Genomic DNA, 6000 nt, shown 5'->3' on the forward strand with positions numbered 1-6000 from the left:
GTTTAAAAATAAGCATTATCGATGATTTGTATTGCCAAAGATTTACATATTTGACAGATATAAATATTTATTTTCTTAATAAATATATAAATATTATTTATCCGGAAGCGAGGCGGTAATCGCAGCAACGACTCTGAAGCGGCATGATCACATTCAACATTACCGTCTACTATTTTTTTTTACTTCCTGAATATATTTTATATGTATTCTAAAATACTAGAATGTATTCCTATAGCGATTAATTGTAAATTCCAATTAAAATCACATCCGTACTGTTTGTGTGTATCGTAGAAGGGGCTTAGGGAGTTTATGGATCACACGAGACGCGTTGAGCTCCAGATATCTGTTCGTGCGACCGCTCTGCTCGGAGATATTCACGAGCACAATATCAATATTTTTATAATTTTCCACAATTGTAACGAAAGATCTGACTTCTAGACGTAAATGGTTAAATCCTCACTAGGACTATTAATCATTTGGACAAATATCTATTTAAAAAATATCTTTGCTTTTTACTACTATTCACTCAGAGAGCACATTAATTTTTAACAGATTTGTTATCAAAGCAACTGATTGCTCCTTTTAGCAAGAAAATTTTACGACTTCACAGTGTAATTGCTTTGTACTCAAGTAAAGGTCCGAAGGCCATCTATCGGTCTGCACAAGAAACGGAAACTTGAGTCCAGACTAGAATACTTAGTAGGACTTAAGGGGAAAAAGAAAAACCTTTGATAGAAGATATATTATATGCAGATAAGAATGAATATAGTGACCGTTTATGTAACTCAAGGTTGGGTATTATCTACTGTGATTTCATATCATAACTCAAAGGATACCCGCCCTATATAAATAAGAAAATATTAGTAATCAATTATATGCTCGAAACGTTGCCTATATTATTTACGAGTCCTAAAACAATAAAAAATGTAACTCGTATATATTTGTATTTCGACGAGTTTAACTCTTGTATAATAATCAAAAGAATTGTCAGGGTTAGGTAATTTTATTTATTAAACGAGTTACAAGCGCTATATAATTTAAGGAACCGTTTATATTAAATTACTGATTGCGTTTTGTCTCACACTTTCAACGTCTCACCCGATCATCTTTTGAAATATCCTTAAGATAAACTTAGTTTTTTAATTACTATCATCAAATATTATATGAAAATGTTGTATAAGAGTGAATGATATTAAAAAAAAATTGAGACTAACATATTAGTTTTAATGGTAAATAGTCCAACCGGAACACTACGAAGTGATAGTTCAAATTTCTTTAAACTAAAAATACTTAGAATTTACTTCCGTGATATGGTTCGATGTGTTTCTCACATCCATTACACAAGCACAAACGCAAAAACCACGGCAAACACCTGTTTAGCCTGGACAATTGTTGAGGGAGATAGAACCCACTACAGCGAAACAGGCGGCTCTGTGACCGCTGTGGCAACGCATCATCACATATATATTACGTTATAAAACGGTTACGTTTGTTAGAAAAATACTCAATATGCACTATTATAAAGTTTATTAATTAACACATCAATACTTAACGCCACTAAGTAGTATCGAGACCGCCTTTCACGTCTGATCTGTAGTCAGTATATATTCTCTCTGCTTTTAATCTATCACCGCCAAAGCTAAAATAAAATAATTCCCCGTCAACGTCCATTCCCCTCTTAAGTGTCAACTGTGTTGCCATGACAAACGAGCTATCAAAGGCCTGGCAATTAACCGATTTTACTGATATTAAAAATGATAGTGTTGCTAAACCTTAAAATAAATGTTTTGATAATTGATCCATATTTTTAATACTCTAACATTCGGCTAATCCTGACGTCAAACGCGGCCTCGCGTTTACAACACAATACAAAAAAAGGACAATAAAATAAGAGAAGAAAAAAAAAAAAAAACCGGCATTCTTAATCATAGCCAATAACACTTAGAACTAACATCGACTATAGGCTCTCTCACCCATAGCGACTCACTCTTAAAACTAACATCGACTATAGGCACTCTCACCCATAGCGACTCACTCTTAAAACTAACATCGACTATAGGCACTCTCACCCATAGCGACTCACTCTTAAAACTAACATCGACTATAGGCACTCTCACCCATAGCGACTCACTCTTAAAACTAACATCGACTATAGGCACTCTCACCCATAGCGACTCACTCTTAAAACTAACATCGACTATAGGCACTCTCACCCATAGCGACTCACTCTTAAAACTAACATCGACTATAGGCACTCTCACCCATAGCGACTCACTCTTAAAACTAACATCGACTATAGGCACTCTCACCCATAGCGACTCACACTTTTAACATCTCTTAGAAGTCCGCTTGTCACAACTCTCTTATATATTTCTGGTAAATTGAATGTATTGAAATAAGATGATCCGCCTCTATACAATAATTTAAGTATATATTACTACTATCCATAAATTATAATTATCTCTCTTTATTATTCTCAATATGTTAAACAATCATTCATTCTTTTTATTAATCACTTTTATGGTTAACTTTCGTAATTGTTACATGTTAAAAGTGTATATCTTTATCTAATGATCTTATAATTAATTTACATTAACTTTACTCTTTTTTTTTCTCAATTTACTTCTTTAATATAGTATAATCATATACAGGATACGTAATGTAATCTGTAATACATCGGTACTACAATTCACTCAGCATACAATTGTACATAGAATTTGACATATAATTAGATATTCACTTTTATGGTATTACATAAATAACTGTCTTTCATTACCATGATATCATTATTTTTAAAATCATACATACATCAATAATTCATTCTATAACAGTATATAAGGTCTATATCACCTACCATCACTTTAGTTATAACCAAATCCACTTTCTACTCTGAATCACTTGTCATTGCATCATTAAAAACTAGCCAAGGGTGTAGCCTATCAACAGCAAAAACCGACCTATATGGTTTACAACCTTCTTTTCTAGTAATGGGGGTATCCTCTATCTCATAGCGATCATTACCGATAATTTTTGAGATTCGAAATGGCCCTACACATTTAGGCAATAATTTGCGACTCTGTCCCGGATCTGAACGGATATCTCTCTCGACTCTTACTAAATCTCCTAATTTATATTGTGTTGGTTTTTTGTGAGACCTATCAAAACGTTCTTTCTGTTTTTGCTGATTAATTTGAATTCGGGACTCTGCATCAGACCTAATCTTAACTCGATCTAACGCGGAATGAGAATCCGCGACTATAGGGTTCATGATACCGTCCGAAACGCCTGTTGTTTGAACACCAAACAACATCTCAGAAGGAGTGCGATTGGTGCTTTTGTTAATAGTATTGTTTAGTGACCATTGAATTTGTGGTAAGCATAAATCCCATTCATTTTCAGGTTTACCGTGATTAGCAGCAGTTATGGCATCGACTATAGTCCGGTTGTACCTTTCAACCTGGCCATTTGCCCTGGGAGAGGCAACAGCATTCAAAATATGCTTGATACCTCTACCATTAATAAAGTTTGAAAACTCTTTGCTAGTAAAACTTGTACCACGATCTGATATTATACGGCGTGGTACTCCAAACAGCGAGAAATATTCTGTAAATACTTGAATGGTGGTGCTACTCTTAGTATTTTTAACTGGTTTTATGTATATAAATTTCGTAAAGGCATCAATGATTACTAAAATGTGACAATTTTTCTTTTTACTTATAGGAAATGGACCGCAATGGTCAGTGTGGAGCGTATCAAATGGTTTGTTAATTTTAGGTATAGGATGGAGCTCCCCTTCTTTAGCACCGGCCGGTAGTTTGTTATGTGCGCAGCTTAAGCAAGAATTGCAATACTTTTTAATAAATCGTCGCATTTTCTTAAACCAATAAATTTGATTAACTCTACTGTAAGTTTTTTCAAAACCAAAATGACCAATATCGTCGTGATTCATACGAACTACCTGCCACCTTACCGATTTCGGAACTACCCACTTTAAATTGACTTCATTATTTTTATCAATTACTACTCTATATAAACGATCATTTTTTATTGTATAGTTCTTATGAATATCGACTATATCTTTAGTGTCTGGATCATTTAGGATGCTAATTATTCTTTGTATCTCTGAGTCCTGTTCCTGCACTGTACTCAGCCACGCATCATCATCTATTGCTAAAACATCGACAACGTCTACCACGACCTTCGATTCAGACGTACTGGGATTGCGCGATAAGGCATCAACGTGACTCATTTTAGCCCCATCTCTATGCTCTACTGTGAAATCGTATTCTTGCATAGTTAAGTACCAGCGAGCTACTCTAGGAATCAAATCCTTTTTAGTCATTGTGCTACGTATAGCGGCACAGTCCGTAACAACTTTAAACGTTTTTCCTAAAACATAGACTCTGAATCGAATTAAAGCACAAACTACTGCCAGAGTCTCTAACTCATACGAGTGTAGTTTGCTTTCATCTGATGTGGTCTGACGACTGTAATATGCTATAGGGTGGAAAGTCTCTAAATTTATACGTTGCATTAATATGGCGCCTATACCGATTTTACTAGCATCTGTATGAATTTCTAATTCGGCCTGGGGATCATATAATGCTAAAACGGGTCTGGTGGTTAATTTAGATTTTAATTCATTGAAAGCCTTTATCTGTGGCTCATCAAAACACCACACAGCATTCCTTTTTGTAAGATTCGTCAGAGGTTTTGCTATCACTGAAAAATTGTGAATAAAACGTCGGAAATAGCTAGTGAGCCCAACAAACTGTCGAACCTCGTGAACGTTTTTAGGTATGGGAAAATCAATTACCGCCTGAATATTAGCCACCCCAGGGCGTATACCGTCTGCACTGATCTCATACCCCAAATAGTTTATTCGAGTCTGAAAGAAATCGCACTTTTTTATATTTAACTTAAGTTGAGCTGATCTTAACAATTGAAAAACTCTTTCTAACTTGTCTAAGCCTTCTTCTATTGTTTGTGATGTCACTAAAAGATCATCCATATATGCTAATGCTAGGTTTTGTTTACCTTTCAGCATAGAGTTAATGATTCGCTGGAAAACGCTAGGTGCATTAGCAAGCCCGAATGGCATTCTCTCAAACTCAAACAAACCATCCGGTGTTGCAAATGCAGTATACCGTTTACTGTTTTCACACATGGGCACCTGGTAATACCCTGATGTTAGATCAAGGCTTGTAAAGAATTGATTACCCCCTAACCTATCTAATTGGTCCTCAATGCGAGGCAAAGGATATTTATCTTTAAGTGTCTTTCTATTTAAGGCTCTATAATCGACACATAGGCGTTTATCGCCATTTTTCTTACTGACTAAAATAACTGGACTTGAATAATCAGAAGTACTTTCACGTATGATACCATTGGAGAGTAAATCTTCTATAATCTTATTTAGGTATTCACGTTCACTCTGGGAAACTCTATATGGATTATATACTACAGGTCTATTGTCACTTAGGTTAATTTCCATTTCAGTTAGATTTGTTTTACCTAATTCTCCTAAATTCATTGCAAAGCAATCTCTGTATTTTTTGATTAATTTAAACAATTTTTGTTTCTGATCCTCGGTCACTATTGTACTTATTTTTACATCCGCTAAAGGTAAAGGTTCATACTGTTTGGTTTCTGTAGTTATACCTACATATTCTTTATTTATTTCGTGGTATTGCTGTCCCCGAGCTAACAAAGCTCCTTTAGTAATTTTTAAATCATTAAGTGACAAGTTGGCTAGCATTAGATACCCTTTACCTGCTTTGAACTGAAATATACCAGGTAGAACAATATATTCGTTGTTAGGTAAAGTTCGAAGATTATATTGAACAAATAGCCCTTCCGAGTATTTACTATTTGTAGTGACATCAATGGGCATGGTAGTTTTTGGTTCAATAACGTAATCACTTTCTGCATACACTTTAATTTTTAAATCACTATTATTCACATCTGGGGTTTGTATAAAAACTAAATCATCATTTGTTT

This window comes from Melitaea cinxia, chromosome 15 (assembly GCF_905220565.1).
Source record: "Melitaea cinxia chromosome 15, ilMelCinx1.1, whole genome shotgun sequence".
Taxonomy (NCBI): domain Eukaryota; kingdom Metazoa; phylum Arthropoda; class Insecta; order Lepidoptera; family Nymphalidae; genus Melitaea; species Melitaea cinxia.